The sequence below is a fragment of the Pelodiscus sinensis genome, chromosome 18 (genome assembly GCF_049634645.1).
Source record: "Pelodiscus sinensis isolate JC-2024 chromosome 18, ASM4963464v1, whole genome shotgun sequence".
In the NCBI taxonomy this organism is placed as follows: Eukaryota; Metazoa; Chordata; order Testudines; family Trionychidae; genus Pelodiscus; species Pelodiscus sinensis.
Genome location: NC_134728.1, coordinates 24,415,361 through 24,433,344, shown reverse-complemented (window position 1 = coordinate 24,433,344; position 17,984 = coordinate 24,415,361). Strand labels below are relative to the sequence as shown.

The 17,984-nt window shown below is 50.5% G+C and overlaps 1 protein-coding gene across 2 annotated transcripts in view; it reads left to right on the top strand.

Annotated features, from left to right (window-relative positions):
- Positions 1-1,050: 1,050 nt before the first annotated feature.
- SRC (SRC proto-oncogene, non-receptor tyrosine kinase) overlaps positions 1,051-17,984 on the top strand; it is an 85,488-nt gene continuing 68,554 nt past the window's right edge. Inside the window, exon 1 of one of the 2 annotated variants that reach the window (XM_075901306.1) lies at positions 1,051-1,557. The gene's annotated coding sequence lies outside the window, so the exon portion shown is untranslated. The remainder of the gene's footprint in view (positions 1,558-17,984) is intronic. The other variant, XM_075901307.1, reaches the window with a different exon arrangement.

Sequence of the window (17,984 nt, the reverse complement as noted above, 5' to 3'; positions counted from 1 at the left end):
GGTCTCCCCCAGTGAAATCTATATAGCATAGGATAAAAGCATACACAGTCATAGTCAGACATGTTTTTCCTATCCCTGAATCTGGTAGGGCCCTAAACATCAGTAGCACTGGAAGTCAAGAGTTCCAGTCCCAGCTCTTCTGTGTGACCTTGGACAAAGTCACTGTCTCATTTCCCCTCTCTCATCAGTCTTCTCTCTTTAAATCACAAACCCTTAACTTTCAAAGGATTGTCTCTAGTCCTAACCTTGTTTGAGGAGTTGTATGAATTCCAGGCCTTCTCATTAATGCTTCTGATGGGCTCAGGTACTAGGGGGAAGAGTGCTGGGGAAAAGGCCAGGAATATCCCACATTTTAGGACACAGGATTAGCTCAGTGAGTGATCACTGGGGAGCCCTTAGACACCTTAGGGAGTGGTGGAGACTCATCTGCAAACAGACTAGATTCTTTTTAAACACAGCTTTTATTTGTGCTCTGGGAGGCTACTTAGAGCAAGCCCATGGGCAACCCCACCGGAATCCTGCCTGCCTAGCCTGGCACTGCCCAGATTATGGGACGCTCTTTGGGGCAGGGAACAGTCCTTTTGCCCAGCTCCATGACGGGGTCTCCGGGTTGCTTAGATCGCACAATAAACAAGCCACAATAATTCCACTCTGGGGGCCCCGGGAAGCCAGCAGCAAGCCCGGGATTTCCCTCCAGCTCGGGATGGCCAGCAGAGGCAGCTGCTCTATGCGTCGCCTCCAGCCTCTGCAGCTCCAGCCCCGCCACCCATCTAGCGGCCCCGGGGGCTGGGTACCGGAGCCGCGTCGAGCGAAGCGACGTCCAGCCCTGTCTTGCAAACGTCGGCGCTTCGCTCCGGACTACGCCAGTTTCCAGCTGGCTGCGCGCCCGGAGCCCTTTTTCCTTATTAAAAAGAAACTGGGGGGGGGGGATCTCAAACGGGGGGGGGGGGGGCTGGTTCTTTTCCCTTCATCTGTTTCCGGTTTGCTGCCATATTCCCCCTTTGGGGGGGCGTTGGGGGAGGGGGAGCCCTGGCAAATCGCTAAGAAGCGAGGATCCCATTCGCGGCGCGGGGAGCAGCAGAGAGGAGGGGGCGGGCCGGCGCCGCCCAGGCACCTGGAGGCAGGGCGGGAGGGGGCGATCCTGCGCCGGCCTTGCCTGGCCCCGATGCTCAACCCAGCGGCATGAATCACGGCGGGGAGAAGGTGTCTCCGCCGCAGGCGGGCGTGCACCGCTGCTGACATCACGGCTCCGAGTCCCCAGCCATTCGCTAGCGCGGCAGCCGGGCAGGGGCTGGGGGAGCGAGCAGCCGAGGGGTTAATTCCTCCCCGCCCCCCGCCAGAGACAAAGCCGGAGCCGGGTTTTGTGTCTGGGAACGCCCGGGACTCGGCCATGAGCCGCGTGTCCGCCTCGCAGCTGTCCGGCCCCCTGCCGCTGGGCCAGGGCGTCTCACCGGGCTGCGGGCGAGGCGTGTAGCTGCGGGAGCTGCGAGCCGCCGGGGAGAAAGGAGCTGCCCGAAGGAGCCATCCGGCCCCGGTGCTTTTCCGCGGGGAGGGAAGGTAAGAGACCGCCCGGCGCGCTGGGGCTGGTGATACGCTCGGGGGCACCGACCAGCCCCGGGGGGCTGCCCCGGCGCTTTGGCATCTCCCTGCCTGGGGGCGGTGGGTGCCTGCTGGGGCTGTCGCCCCCAATGGAGGGTTTACACTGCTCCGCCCGACGGCAGCGGCTGCTCCTGCGTGTGGCAGCCGGGAGCCTCCCGGAGCCGCAGCCTGAATTAGCCGAGGAGCTCCGGGCTAAAGGTATTGTCTGCTAGGGCTGGCGAGGCGGCGGCGGGGGAGCTCGGGGTGCGGGACTTGTTCCGAGCCCCGCACTTTCTTCTCTTGTGCGGGGCTGCCTGAAACGGTGGGGCAGCTCTGTCTAGCCGAAGACTTTCTATAGTTCATTTATTCAAACCAGTCGGGGAAACGAGGAGGGGGGGAGGAGCTATATGTAGGCCAAAATATGAAATATTAATCACTCCGCTGCTTTGATGTCTTCTGAGCCAGTTCCCTTTTACTATTTGTTAAATATTCATTTAAAACAAAACAACGACGTAGCTGCTCTGTGGGGGGTTGTGTGTTTACATCACGTCGTGCAGTGTAAGAGAATCGCTGCTCCTCCCTCTTCCTCCCTCCCCAACCTGGTCCTGTTTTATTTAGTGTTTATGATTTAAAGACTGGAAAACGATTCATTAACCGCTCTGTAACTTCTGCTGCCTGATCAGAATATCGATAGAACATCGATACAAAAAAAAGTAACACTGTGCCTCTTAGAATCTGTGCCATATCTGTAGTAATCGGGAGCTGTCAGGCAAAATACTGTAGTTCTAGGTACACAAAGAGGCTGAGGTAATATTTTGCATTGGAACAACTAATGTTGGTGAAAGAGACAAGCTTTTGAGCTACACAGAGTCCTTCCTCGTTCTTCTGAAGCCAAACACCTGGGGTCTGAGCTGACAAACTTCAATGGGCTTTTGTTGTTGTTTTACTCCCTAGCTATCCTGGGAACATGGGGCGTGGGTGGTGCACATGCTCTGTGATCATTCTGAGACACTAAGAATTTTATGATCTTGATTCATTCATTTGTAACCTGCTGGGAGATGTGTGAGTAAGCCCAGCGGCAGGGATAGTCAGGATGTGCTTAATACATCTTGGCACCAGGAAGGCTTAGGGTGCCTCTTCTGCTGGATGTTCCTGGTACTGTGTGGTGTTTGCCAGCAAACTTCTATATGGCTTTCTACAAAAAATGAATGAGATGGCTGTCTTGTCCCTTGATTCCCTTGCTCCTTCCCTTCTCTTATGTCAGAGTACCTGCACAATGACTTACCTCCCTAGCTTTGTTGGGGTTCTGTTGCTATAAGTATTTACTAATGTTTCCTCTAATTTTTTCCATCAGTGGGCAGAATAAATTTTGTTATGTACCAAGTGCAGATGTGTACCACCAATAGAAACACACACTATCTTTGGATAGCTGGGGGCACTCTACTAATCAGCTGGGTGGCATTTGGATCTCTCCTGGGCAGCCACCCAAGCACTCAGCTTACAGGGAACACTGGTACTTACTGAAGCACCAACAGATATGAAGCCCTCCTAAATCAGTTTCCATTTTTATAAAACCTAGGGCTTTAGAAGCCCATATTGTTAGTTTCTGGGCCTGCAGCCATTACTGTAGTGACTGAATGCCCTTAGGAAATAGGCTGCATTGGAACCCAGAATTATCTCACACAGTCTCTTTGTATTCGTATAGACTAGGAACAACCACCCAATAGTCTATAGTTTGTAAAAAACCCAGATGGTCAGTGGGGGGAGTGGGGGAAGGAGGAGAGGGAGAGGGTGAACATGTATATACGGTCTTTCCTCCAAAAGAGGTGGCAAAGGCTAACTATTTTACCTGTTCCACAGAACAGCTCAATACCAGGGTGATCCCACAGACTGTTAAGGGTATTTTAGGTCATCCTTGACTATAACACCTCCCTGGTAAAGGTTTCCAGGTAGCTGCTCTTGGTTTATGGGGCACAATGCTCACCTGGAGGGGTTGAGGGTTTCTTTTTGGCCAGGCCTGTTTGCTGCCAGCAAGTGCTAGCTTTCTGAATGCTCCCTATCATGCCAGGCTTCAGGGTAGGGGGTAGGGGCCAGGCTGAGGTGTCTATGGTTTTAACCCTGCTGGTTGTGGGTGAAGGACTTCTTTGTGCCATTTATAAATTGCTGCGGGTGGTGGTGATAACAAACCTGATCCACACCAGGAATACAGCACTTGTCACAGGTTGTCAAGTTGTCTAAAACTTTGTCTGCATGGAGAAAGCATTCGGTGTTTGTTGGTGCCCCCCTCCTCCCCCTTCACACACTCACCCCGGTGTTTGCAGGAGAGGAAACTGTAGTATGGACAGAAAGCGGGCATGTCTTGAAGCTGCTCTGCGAGCAAAATGAGAGGACACGATGGTTAGGTGTCTGCATCCTGTCTACACCACAGCGTTCACGGTGGTCAGTGCCATTGGAGGAAACCACTTACCACTTTCTCGGTATAGAAGTAACCAAAGTGTATTGTTTGTGTTAAATTATTTTCAAATACTGTATTGGAAAGCCATTTATATCACATCTGCCAAGCCTGGAGTTCCCTGTCAGCAGTTAACGATGCTACAGATGCTTAAAGTTCTCATTCATCAAAGCACTCCAGTACATTCTGAAGTTCACCTTTGCTAAAGGGGGTCCCCAAAGCTGTTTGGGGTGTCTGATGATCACAGTGCCAGAACCAGGGATTGGGGGAGGTGTGGAAGAAGACCCAGATCATGAAGACAGAGCTGAGGCAATTAATATAAATATGTTGTGTGTAAATTTGGAGACCTGGTCCTGAGGGCTGCGCAGCACCTATAACTTTAAAAATGAGTAGTCCTGTGGCACCTTAGGCTATGTCTACACAAAAGCGTTATTTGGCCATAATGTTGACTCCTGTAACCTTCATTTTACAAGGAGTAAGGGAAGTCGCAGGAAGAGTGTTCTACCTCGGACTTCCTGCTGTGTAGACAGCACCAAAAGCCAATATACGCTATTTGGACTTAAGCTACACAATTGATGTCGCTCAAGGTGCGTGGCTTAGTTCGGCTTCAGCCCTGCTGTGTAGTCGTTAAAGATTAACCAAAATATATAGAATTATGAGCGTTCCTGGGCAAAACCCACTTCCTCTGATGAGTTGGAATGGAAATAACAGAAACCAAGAAATATATATAACAGCAAAAGTGCCTGTCAATTGTAGGTTTCATGTTAATGAGGCTAATTAAGTGGGGGTGGATGTGTTTTCCACCCCACCCCAAACATAGTTTTTGATATGGAAATGCAGATGTTAATGGCAGGAGAAATTGGCTTTATAATGCGCTAACCAGTTAATATCTTTGTTTAGGCCCAGGGTAACGGTGTCAAATCTGTAGATAAATTTCAGTTCTGCAGACTCTCTCTGTAATTGGGTAGTGAAATTCCTTTGTAGAAGAATGACTACTTTTAAATCCATGATTGAGTAACCAGGCAGGTAAAAATGTTCCCCCATAGCCAGGGCTCGCAGAGCCGTGGTATGGCAATCTGCACATGCTCAGATCGCCTGAACCCAGCTCTTCCAGGTTGTAATCTACTCGCCATGGGCGAGTAGATTACATAGTTTGTTGAGCCCTGCCCACAGGTTTCTGTGTGTTACCATTTAGAATGTCTGACTTGTGTCCGTTTATCCCTTCTCGTAGAGTCTGTCCAGTTTGACCAATGTACTGGGGTGGATGAGAGTTTTGCGGGGCCTATTGAAGCGCGGGGCCCGGGACAGTCATCCCGCTCGCCCTGCCCTATATCTGCCACTGCCAATATACATGGCAGAGGGGCATTGCTGGTACTTGATGACATAGATCGCATTAGAGAATGTGCATGTGGTGGCTTATGTGGGTAGGTCCCGTGATGGCTTGTGTAGATGTGTGGATAGAGTTAGCAACAGGGTTTGTTGCAGGGGTAGGTTCCTGGGTGAGTGTATCTGGGGTGTGATGTGTGGCTGCTGGAAAGTATTTGCTTCAGGCTGGAGGGTTGTCTGTAGCCAATGGGAGAGATTCTTGGCTGATCTATAATGACAGATTTTCCCAAGAACCCACAGCAAGCAGAGCTAACACCCTGGAGACATTGGAAGTCCATGGAGTGATTGCATTTTCACCAACTGAGGACCTAGCCAGATGAGAATTTCGGCTGCTCTGCACTTTAGGCCTTTACTGATTGTGGATGTTAAACTAAAAGATGGCTGAAGCCAAACCATTCTGAACTATGGGAGGCTGGGGTTGGGAATCTGCTTCCAAGTTGTGAGCCAGGGAGGAAGGTTTGCTGAAATAGTGTATCAGCCTGACGATTTAGGAGGCTGATTTGTGTGAGGGCAAGTGCTGGACTTGAGAAACGTTTGCTATAACGTGCCCATGGATTGTCCGCTCCCTCCCCCGCCCCCAGGAAGGCCTGGTGGGCTTGCAAAACTCCAGTGCACTGTGAAGACTCAGGAGAGCTGCCTCAAAAGCAGCTCCACAGCTACCCAGTTATGCTGGTGATGGAGTCCTAGACCCAGACCTGGAGAATAAAGTCTCTCTTTTGAGACATGGAAAGAGGGCCGGCAGTTGGAAATGACCATTGTGCCTGGGACGCTTTGCTGGTGGGACAAACCAGGGGAGCTTCGTTAGTTTCTGTAGCCTGGTTACAGGAGGAGGGATGTATGTCCCAAGGTCCAAGTGTGCAAAAGGAAACTGACATTGACTAGGCACATTCACCTCTTCTGTACTGCAGCGTGCGGTGGCCTTTGCTCGGGGGCAATGTAACAGCATGTGAAAGTGATGCAGTTGTCAGCGTTCGGCCACAAGGTGGGCGGCCACAGCCATCCATGACTCCAGAACAAACCTCGCTTGTTTCCCAGATGGGCATGACCAGGCCTTAATGGGCACTTAGCCACTTACCACAGTGGCTCCCCAGTTGCATTTAATTGTGCTGCCTCTGAATAGCAGCATGAAACCTGCTCTGTGGCATCTGGTGCTGTGGCTGCCCATTTGTGTATTGGCAGAAGTGTGGCTGGAGTTGGGAGCTCGGAGCTACCCTGATTGCACTAGGTCTGGCTGGCGCTAGGGCAAATGATGGGATTAAGCCTGGACTTCAGAGTTTTATTAATGACTTTGAACATGATCTAGAATAGAACCCCTGGTTCCTACTCTCACTTAGGCTATGTCTACACAGCAGCGTTATTTCGGAATAACTGACGTTACTCCTAAATAACGTAGTGCACGTCTACACTGCCAGCCTTTATTTCGAAATAATGTCAAGCTGGAGGACTTTTTACTCCTGTAACCCTCATTTCTCGAAGGAAGAGTGTTCCTCCTTTGACTTCCAGCTGTATAGGTGGCACCAAAAGCTGAAATCAGCTATTTGGACTTCAGCTACGCAATTGACGTAGCTCAAATTGTGTAGCAGCTTATTCTGACTTTTGCCCAGCTGTAGACGTACCTGTAATGACCCACAAAGGCAAATAATATTTTGATAAAAGAGTTTGCAGTGAGCCATAGGCAGAAGTGGACAACTTCAGTGTCTTAATCTGCTTCCTCCCTAAGTACTTAACACAAAAGGGAAGCATCACTTTTATAAAGGGCTGAGTGTTTTGGTATTGCTGGGGAAATTTGAAAGCACTATTGTTTCCTGTACTGTCTGTCTTGCCGCTTGATTTTTAACTTGTTCCTTTTATCTCTTGGAACAATTTCCAATATGACCTCACTTCCTCAACGTGCGACGTACCACTTCATAGAACCCAGTTGGAGATTTGTTCTCTGTGTTTCATTTACCCTGGTGCAGAATGTCCCAGTGTGAAACTAGTTTTCTTCCCTCTTCCTCTCCCCGCCCATTTGCCTCCCCAACCTTCTCCTTCCCTTGGTGTTCTGCAAAGAAAGCCTGTGAGATAACTCCATTCAAGTTGCAGTGTTGTGTGATTTATTTATTTTTAATCAGGGAAGAAGCAAGTTCATTTAAGTTGATGCTTGTAAATGTAAAATGAGCTTAAATCACTTAGCATGGAAATAGCTGTCTCTGTTAATGCCATGCATACTGCTCTAGTTAAAACTGTCAATGTTTCCATTCCAATAAAGCCCTGTTTTCTGAGGCTTATAACGCCGGGTCATTTAACAAAAAAACATCCCTTCAGGCTGAAATTTGCTAGCAAAAGTCTGTCTGGAGCAAAAATGTTAAAGCATAGAATGCTATTTAAACCAAACTTTACAAAACCAATTACATGCACCTTCCATTTTTTTAAATGACACAGAACCACAAAATAACTAGAAGCTGGTGAGCTTTCCCTAGATGAAAAGATTAAGCACGGGGCAGTGTAGTAAAATCACATGTAGATTCCTTTATTTTGGGTGGGGTGGGACAGGGAGGGAGAAATACATTACTTGAGATGCAATGAAATCCAGCTGCATGTCATCTCCTCACAGCTTTTCACAGCATTTCCCCCCAGGGTTTACCTCCATGCTCAAATCCACATCAAGGTCCTAATCCTTCAAAAGGCTGAGCTCCATTTTAGGTGCAGACATCAATTTGTGAAGATCTTATTTCAGGATCCGGCCTTTACTCTGTGCAGCAAACTTGTGACTGAGCTGCAGAGGCTCATGTTCAATGTGGCTTGAAAACAAACTTGAGGCGGGGATATTTTGAGAGAGAGTGGTCTGAGCAGAAGGCTGGGAACCAGGAACTCCTGGGATGGAAATCCAGCTCTGACACCAAGTTCCCTTGAGGCCATTTATAACCTCTCTGCCCTCACTTCCCCATGAGCAATCTCGGGATGATCCAGGGGTGCAGTGAGACTTAATTCATTAATGTGTGAGAAGTACTTTGCAGGTAAAGGCTGAGCATGAGATCCCCATAGGGAGAACCAGCTGGCCCATGCTTGCTCCCTGTCTGACTCTTGTGCCCTTTGCCAAATCTCTTTAATTAAACCAGGCAGATTCCTGGGTCCCTTGGTGTGAGACTGCAAATGTTACTGCGTTGCTGGCTTAAAGCAGGGATGATGCCACTCCACGTGGTGGAGCCCATGCTGTGAATGGTGACTCTAGGAAAGTGGGCATCCATTTTTATTGAGGTCTCTGCAGAATGGGGCCCCAGTGCCATAGAGGCCAATATGCTCAGCACCCTCCGCTTCCACTGAAGTACATGGGAGCAGAGCACCTTTTGGGAGAGTCCTGGGACCTGCCAGATCAGGTGATTTAGGTGACCAGTTATCAAGTGCAGGGACCTACGAAACATCATGCTTTGGGAAAGTCCTGCTCCAAATGCAGGACATCCATGCAGAACATTGGTGCTTTTCTGCCCTCCCCTCTGGTCTGGGGGAATCCTGCTCCCTCAGACCTATCCCAAATGAGTGGCCAGAAACCAAGGATGCCTGGGACTGGAATAGCTGGTTGTGTTGATTTTGTTTGAGGTTGTTTCTCCAGACTTGTTGAGGATGGGGCTGCTCGGTGGCAACAGAATATGGTGAGAAAGCACAATACCATAGAGCAGTGTTTCTTAAACTTTTTGAGACCATGGAACACCAAACAATAATATTTTTTATGCGGAACACCTAAGAAAATTTTCTTCCAAAAAAAAAGATTGTCAGACAAAAAAAGACAAAACCAAAGAAGTGACAAAACAAAAGAAGAGGTTGCGGCACACCTGTGAGTTGTTCACAGAACACCAGTGTTCCGCGGAACATAGTTTAAGAAACACTGCCATAGAACATCTGGAGGAGAAAATATTGGGAGTGCCAATAAACATCCCAGCTCAGATCTCTCTTGGTTTCATGACAAGATGCACTGAGGCAGTTGTAATCACCATTGCTCCTATACGACCAATCTTAGCTGACTAGATCTTGCTGCTCTTCCCGCTTGGGGATGAACTGGGTAGGTTAGACAGATTCTGGGGCTCAGTGGATCCTAACCAGTGTTCTCTGGGAACTGAGCACTTAGGTGGCTACCCAAGAGAGATTCAAATGCTGCCCAACTAGCAGAGCACCCAAAACTGCCCAGAGCTGGCAGCATGTGTTTTTACTGGTGGTAAACATCTGCAAATGCCTTGGTGCACATAACAATTTATTCCCCACATGAATGGGGGAAAAAAATAGATGGAACGCTGATCCTGACTAGCTGTTCTAAACTGTAACTGAAACAAAGATGGAAGCCTGATGTTCTTTTGAGGGAAGGGAAGATACGCATGGCACCAGGGACGGAAGTGTTCTTATGGGCATTCTCCATGTTGGCTAACTCCAGGGACTTGTTCAGTATAGATTAGTTGAACTTGCTCTTATGCCCTAATGCAGGATACAGGTTCCCTAGTGTAAATAGGTCTCCGCAAGGCAAGTACTAGGGATGTTAAATTTCGATTAATTGATTAATTGAATAGTTGATAAGGGCGCTTCCCCTTTGAAGTGTAACAGTCCCAGGGCTGTTGCTACACTTCAAAGGCAAAAGCTCTGCTGGGAGCACGCAGCCAGTGGGGGGGTCAAGCAGTCCCCCGATGACCCTGTGCTCCCTGCGGTGTTTCAAAGTGGCAGTGCCTGCATGGAACCCAGGGTCAGCTCCCCAGAAAGGGAGAAAGGAGTGAAGGTTCTGCTGTCTTGTGATGCTGATTCTCTCCTGCCTGCGTTTTGCTGGGCCATTTTCTTGCTTGTGACTTCTGCTATGCGGTATTTGCTCCCTGACTTTCCTCTGATGCTGGAGGAAAGACTTGGAGACTGGCTCTAAATTTCCCAGCTCTGTCTCATGTTTGACCTGTTATGGTCTCATTTCCATGACTGTAAACTTTACTGGCACGAGGCTTGCTGTGCTGTGCAAACACATGGAGGAAAACCTGACTGTACCTTACAGAAATAGCTTCCATACTGCTTGTCTCTTTCCCAGCCTCCCTGAGAGCTTCTCACTTAAATCATTCACCCCGCTTTTTGCAGGGGTAAGGAACCTAAGGCCCGGGTGCCAGATGCAGCCTCCAGTTTGCCTCGATCCAGCCCCTGAGACTCATGTCTCCCCCTCCCAGCATTGGGGTGCCCATGCTGGCTCTCTAGCCCCCTGCTGTTACCCGGTAGGGCTGGAGAGCACAGTCTACTGGCTCCCCCCCGCTTTCCCCCCTGGCTCTGGTGTGTCAGGGGACTATGGGGAGTGTCTTTCTCCTTCTCAGTGGGGATTTGATTTTTGTTTTTTTTCTCATTTGTGCGCCCCCCCCCCCCCCCCAACTGACTTTTCTGTGGATCAGCGGCCCCCAGCCCAAAAAAGTTTCCCCAGCTCTGAAGGACAGTGTCCCTCATTAAGAAGACTGGCAAGTGCAGGGAAATAGCTGCTTTTGTGTTTGTTTAAAGGCCTTCTACTCCCCTGAGTGTGAATATATTGCACCTTGTGCCTCAATTGAAAGGGGTCCCAAGGGGAATAAGCAGGTTCTGGCCTGAGCGAAATGACTTGACTGCAACGCAAACAAGGATCACACATGCCCTGTTGTTGCTCCGACAAGGCCTGGGTGAGGGCTGTGCTGTTACAGGTCAGGGCTAAGCTGGGGGAGGGCGGCTCACTTCCTAGAACCAGGCATGCTGTTAATCTGTCCGAACGACCCCTCCCCCCCGATTTACAGACTGAACATGCTGCAGATCTTGCCTAGCCTCAGAGGGATAAAAACCGTAAGAGAAACACTCAACGGTTGGTTTAAGGTGGGCCGAGACGTCCTCCTATTGAAACGCTCCTTACTCCCCTGCTTTAATGTGGAGCAATATCTGGGGAACTGCTGGTTGGCTCGAGATGGCGATGGGATATGGGGGGGCTCTGAGGGTGGGAGGCTGGCACTGGGGAGGGTTGGGTGCAGGGGACTCTGGGGTCGGTGGCTGGTGCTGGGGGATAGTGAAGGAGTGAGGAGCTCTAGGGATTATGGCTGGCAGTGGGAGGTTCTGGGGTGGGGCTAGGAATGGAGGGGCTACAAAGGCAGGGCTGGCACTGGGGGGCTCTGGGATAGGGTTGCCAGATGGTTTCAACAAAAATACTGGACACACTTGACATGACATCACAATCGACATTCCATCTTTTTTAGAAATTACCGGACATTTATATTTTCTCAATTGTTTCCCGAACAGAAAGCTCAAATACTGGACCGTCCAGTTCAAAACTGGACACCTGGCAATCCTACCTCTGGGGATAGTGCTAATATTGGGGGCTGGCACAGGGGGAGCTCTAGGGGGTTGACTGTGAGGCTGGCACGGGGGCGGTCTGGTGGGGGGGGTCTCTAAGGGATGGGGGACTGGCACTGAGGGGGCTCTGAGGGCAGGAGGCTGGGTGCAGGGGATTCCAGGGTCAGTGGCTGGTGCAGGGGGGCCCGGTTGTACCTCAGCCCCGCCCCCACCCCAGAGCTGCTGCGAGCAGCTGGCTTCAGCTGCCTGCCGCATGGCGACTGCCGAAGCTGAAGCTGGCTGTTCGCGGTGGCTCTGGGGGCTGTGGCTTTAGGTGGACCGGCAATGTGGTGTTTGCATAATGAATATGCAAATAAAATTGTACTGGTCCACCAAAAGTTTGTGAATGGGTTTGCCGGTCCGTGGCATAAACCATGAGAACCACTGACCTAGCACTGTGGGCCCCTGCTCCCATCTGGGGCTCTCTAGGAGGCACTATCATGCAGGCAGGTTCCCAGTGCAGGGGCATGTCGATTGCAGTTACTGCTAAAGGGGCCCAGGAAATTGAGCACTCCCCTCAGCCCTGGAGGGGTCGGCTGACTGTGTGGGAGAGGCCAGCCTGGCTGCTGCGGATAAATAAGGAACCCCAATTCCTAGGCAAACCGTCCGAGTGGGGAGAACGGACTTTCAGTGTGAGCCCCGTGTGTCAGGTGAATGGAGCGGGGAGTGGTCGCTGCATGGTCCGTCCTGAAACCCTGCTCTTGCTTGAGGGCGGGTGCCGGGGGGCTCTGCCAAGTCCTGGGCAGGGAGAGGTGACCGTGCAGGTCTCCCGGGGCTCCTTGTGGGGAGCCGTGCTGGCACGGAGATTCTCTAGATCCATGCTGGCCGGAGACCTTTGCAGAGGAATCAAAATACAGAATGTGCTGAAGGCTCCTGGCCAGACTATCGTGCATGGATGAGGAAGGGCGGCTGGGGTAGGGAGGGAAGAGGAGGGGAGGGGAGGGAGGCTTACTTCCTTTTCAGTCCGACTCTGCTCACCCCAGAGTCAGCTCAGCTGGGGCCGTGTCCGGCGCCTGCGTGATGTCATTATTTTACCAGAGAAGGCTTGCAGGCTTCCTTGACAGGCAGCTTCACGTGCCCTGCAGTGCAGGGAAAGCTCTAGAGGAGGACGGCCATCCTTCAGCTTAGGTGGCTCCTAGAATCTCTCTTTGGAGAGCACACTGCTGCTTCCAGCCCCTTCTCAGTAAGGCAAAGGAGTGTTGGTTGTGGTCTGTGACAGATGGCAAAGGAGGTGCCTTATGGATGAGCCAATGGATGAGCCATATTGCTGAATGTCAAACAAGGGACTGCAGGAAAAACTCCAGGCTCCCTTCCTCAGTCCCCTCTTCTGCTAAGAATAAATTGTACTTCGCCCTACTTGGAGATGCTACAGCTCTTTACAAACACTAACATGGCTCAGGCTAGGTCTATACTAGTCCCCATAGCTCCGTTTAAAGTACACAACTCCAGCTGTGTAAAATATGTTGCTGGAGTCGGCTTACCTTAAGCCGTGCTTGGCGACGCCCCCACAGCAGGAGGCCAACAGAAGCAAATGCTCCTATCAGCTTCCCTTACTCCTTGCACAAGCAGGAGTACTGGACATGGGCGGGAGTGCCCTCTGAATTTGATTTAGCAAGTCTTAATTAGACTCCCTAAATCAAACTCCGGAACATTGATCACGGTAGCAGAGCTCTTCCGTTTAGCATAGACAAGGCTTCAGTTCCCCATGAGGTGAAAAGGTGTTAGCTGCATTGTGCAGATGGTACAAACTCAGTAAGACTTTTCTACCTTATGGCTTCACACTGTGCCTGCCCAGTCTGGTTCCTACCATCTTGATGTGTTCCCTACGCTAATTAAAGGCAAAGGCCTATTTCTACAGAACAAAGGTAATCGGCTCCCCGCAAAACTGCACTGGCCTCCTTACAAAGTCAGGCCAGGTTCTGCAATCTGCTTGCTCAGAGGCCTCAAGCCAACCTAGTTAGTTCTGTGGTCTCCACTCACACAGTCACAGTACCTTAAATTGTTGTGAAGGATGCTGCACATCACCCCTGATAGCTAGAGCAGCACCATTCCCATTTTAGAGCAGTACCAGGTGGATGAAATGACTTGTCCAAAGTCCCACAGGAAGTCTGTGGCACAGCTGGGAAGTTGAATCCAGCTCTGAGTCCCATTCAGGGTTCCACCTTCCCTGAGGGCCGGCTTGTGATTTCTCACCCACACCGTGTGACTGCTGCTCTCTGGCTGTGATGTGGAAGCAATGAACTGAGGTGGCTGCAACTGAGTTTTACTTTGTGTTTGTCTGACTGTGGAACTCTTGTTGAATCGAAACCTGGGGAGTGCAGGAATGCATTCTCAACTTCTGCTAACTGCCGTGTCACTCTCAGTTCTGCTGGGCATGGTTACACCCCCTCCTCTCACAGCCAGTGTGAAACTGCATTTGTAAGACATGAAACATGCATTAGAAGTGAAACCCATATGCCCTTGTCCCTGCCCTGCTTTATTCCTGTTTTCTTATGTGAGACCCGGGTTTTTTTCTCTTTCATCTGCAGCATGCAACACTTGTCACTATTTGCAGAGTTAAACTGGCATAAATGGTGGGTTCTTTGTAACTTGAAGTCTCTAAACCACAATTTGAGGATTTCAGTAACTCAGCCAGAGGCTAAGGGTTGGTGAGTGAGCTTCAGTGCCTTACAACAGGTTCAGAAGTCAAACTAGCAATCATTATGGTCTCTGCTGACCATAAAGTCTGAGTACTGGGTGCTCTGAGCTTTGGCTGGCTGTGTGGCAGGGCAATGCAATACAAAAAGTACTAATGGACAGGAAACCAATTGACTTTATAGAAATGGCTACAGTGTTTGTCTCTTGTAGAATTCCTCATGGTGGGCTTCCTCTAATCGTTGTCCAGAGATGGGACGCTGGACCCAGAGACCTCGCTTCCAATTCAGTGGTTCTTTACCTCTTTGGCACTGTTACCCTTTAAGTTTCACTAATAAACTAAAATTACTCCTCCTCCTTTTTAAAATGACAATAAACAAAAAGAAAATGATGATTAATCATTTTTAATGTATTTTGTTTTCTCATACATTATGTTGATCAAAATTGAATACCCATTTATTTTAAACTTATTACCCCCTGAAATATGCCAACCTCCAAGTTAAAAGCTGCTGTTTTAGTTCCTGACTGCGACACTGGTCGTACTTGTGACTGCGGCCAAGTCACTTGGCTTTGCTTTGTGTCTCATTTCCACCTATGAATTAGGGCTAGTACCTGCCATATCAGAAGTGCTTCAATGTCTACAGCCTTGCATAGGATGCTTCCATAACATCTGTGCTCATGAGACCTGGGACTAGAGGGAAGAATGAGCGAGGGCAGACAGAGGTACTGAAGTGACTGTGGTTGGAATGCAGCCATGTGCAGTGTTGTCCTATTCCAGCTGTGCACTGTAACTCTGTGCAGTCCTCTGACACCACAAAAGCCCTGGTAGCCTCTGAGGGCAAATGACAGCCCAGAGCAAGACGTGTAGCCTGGGAAGGAGTTTTGTAAAATTTGGATGGGTAAGGCTTGTCAATCTGATCAGAAAAAAAGGGTTAGGCTACAGAAGGGCTGAGAGTTTCCTGTGGGTACAGTCTGAGCCTTGTTCTACACCCCTGTAGAGCCAGTTTGATTTCTATGAAGCAGCTCCTTTTCCTTCTCCCACCTCTTCCCCCAGCAGCGCCTCGGGTGGGCTTGACCAGAGAGAGGTCCGTGCTGGGGGCTGTTGTCCAGCCTGGAGGGAGCCGAGGGCGTGTGTGTGACTAGGTGAGGCATCATAAACCGGATTAGGTTCATGCTGTAGCGTCATGGGCAGCTGAGCTCTAAAATGAGCAGAGCAGAAAGGCAGGGCGCAGGGGGCTTCTCGCTGCTTTGATAAATGTCTGATCCTGGGCGTGGTGAGCACAGGTGGTGCAGCTGCCAAGGGATGAGACCAGAGGGCAGTTTCAAAGTGGGAAGTGAGTCCTAGGCTAGAGGGGACCCACCCACGTGCTGAACCTTGGGAGATGGGAAGAGCAATGCCGGGGGGGCTCTTCTTATGGCATTGGGCTCTGTGCACGTGAGGGGAGGGGAGATGACTGTCTGCTCTTTGGCAGGCTCCTGTGTCTCGCTGGCCATGCTGCCAGGCTGCCTGCCTCTAACACCTGGTGTAGATGCTCTTGCTGTGGAGTTGGGTATTAACAGCCAAGTAACAAGGGCCAATTTGACCCTGTTTGCAGAGGCCGAGCAGATGCTGCTGCCTTTGACATGCCTGCTTTTCATGCTCCCCCAACCCCAACCCATCCCCATCCCTGAGCCTAGCAAGCAACTGCAATAGGTTTAGTCCTTCCCTGAAAGAGAAATTGTGAGGGGGATTGACCTAATAGGCTTCTACGGAAATGAGCCAGAACTGTCCCATGGCCTCTGAAAGGAAATTGGATCCCGGTTATAGGTTGCACATGCTGGCTTAGAAAGCCCGTAACATTGCGCAGACTTTTCTGTGCGGGTTAATGTTAGCTGTGCTTTAGCACCCAGGCTGGGAAGCCCCACTAGTGTTCATGGTTGAAGGAGCTGTCTGAGAAACACCAGTGAACGCTGCTCTTTGTCTGCTCTGCACCAAAGCAGTCCGGGTGCCCTTGTTCACCTTCAGCCGCGCTAGCAGCAAAGTGTGCTCGTTAGCGCTTGTCAGTGAGACCAGAGCGGAAAGCAGGAGAGATGGAAATCTGAACGCATTCACAGCCCTCCGAGTGCTTGAGCCGCCAGAACGGAGCAGCAGTATTAACCCTGAGGAGACTGGCTGGTAGTATGCATGGGGGTGCGGAGCAGTGTGTTCTCTCATTTTTTTTCCATCCATGTGCAGAATAAATTTTATGTGCACTGAGGCATGTGCGACTGTGTCACACCAGTAGAAACACACGCTACTGGCTGTGGACGCTCTGCTAATCAGCTGGGCACCATTTGAATCTCTCCTGGGTGGCTGCACAAGTGTGAGGCTTACAGGCTAGGCCAGGGCTACTCAACATGCAGCCTGTCCCGAGCCACGAGCCAAGCCACATGGCTTTGAGCCAGGCTGCGTGCGCAGGAGCTGCTGGCCGGCGGGGGGGCGGCAAGAGGTGGCAGCAGAGCATGCCTGCCACGCCTGCCACAGCGGCAGTGCCTCACAGAGTGGCTCCAGTGAGACTCAGGGAGTTACCCTCCGCCCCACTAGATTTGTTAAAATTGTGAAGCCAAACCAAAAAAGGAGTCAATATTATGGTCTTCTGTTGATTTGCGTGTTACTAGTTAAATTGCTGAACTGTCATTGCTCATTAAAAGAGTTGTCATATGGGTGGAAATCAGGTAAATATTGCATTTAATTAGTATCAGCAGATTTGACGTAAATGGAGACTGTGTGTTGTGTAGTCTGCCTTAATCTTTGTGTTCATGCCCGTCAGTATGAAAGAAGCTATTTGCATTGACATGCAACCGTGCTTAAGTTGCGGCCCTCGGCATGTGCTATGGGTATCATTGTGGCCCCCAGGGCTTCCAAAGTTGAGTAGCCCAGGGATAGGCGGTGGCCCTTCTTGCTCGGCTTCATGGGTCAGCGGGAGCAGGGGGTTGGAAGCCCAAGAGATGTGGGTGTGGCTGCACTGAGCACCCAAAGGCCACCATGAATAAAGGCAGCAGAAGTGTAAGGAGAGACTGTGGTTGAACTTAAGGATCAGGGTGGGAGTGGCCTCACAAAGGCCTCCCCCATGCCAGCATCCTGTTACCCGATAAGTGCTCCACAGCATGTCCCAACTGGCGTGGAAAGCCTTATATACAGGTACTGTCATTGCAATTCCCATTGCGTAGCAAGCTGCTGCCCTTACTAGTTGGTGAAAGCTCTCCCAGTGAAGTGTTCACCTCCCCTCTCTTGAGTTCCAGGTCTTGTGCTGTGGGTAACTCTGGATCCCCTGTAGGTCCTTCCACAGCATCTAGCTGTACTGGCTGACTCCCTGGTGCGTATGGCATGGTAGCCCCAACTGTCATGCATCTGGGAAATGGAGGGAGCTGCCTTTCCTTGGAGAAGGGGTGGGAGGTGGGGAAAGAAATGGACTCTCAGCTTTTCTGACTGGTCTCTTGCTCTAAGTCTGGCCTGGCCACACTCAGGTACAGTCTTCCCTGTCGTCTTGTCTACCAGGGCTCTCTAAGCCAGAGCTGCTCTGAGGAATCTAATGCAATCAGGAAGTTGGTTTGCTCATCTTATGAGCAAGCAAGATCT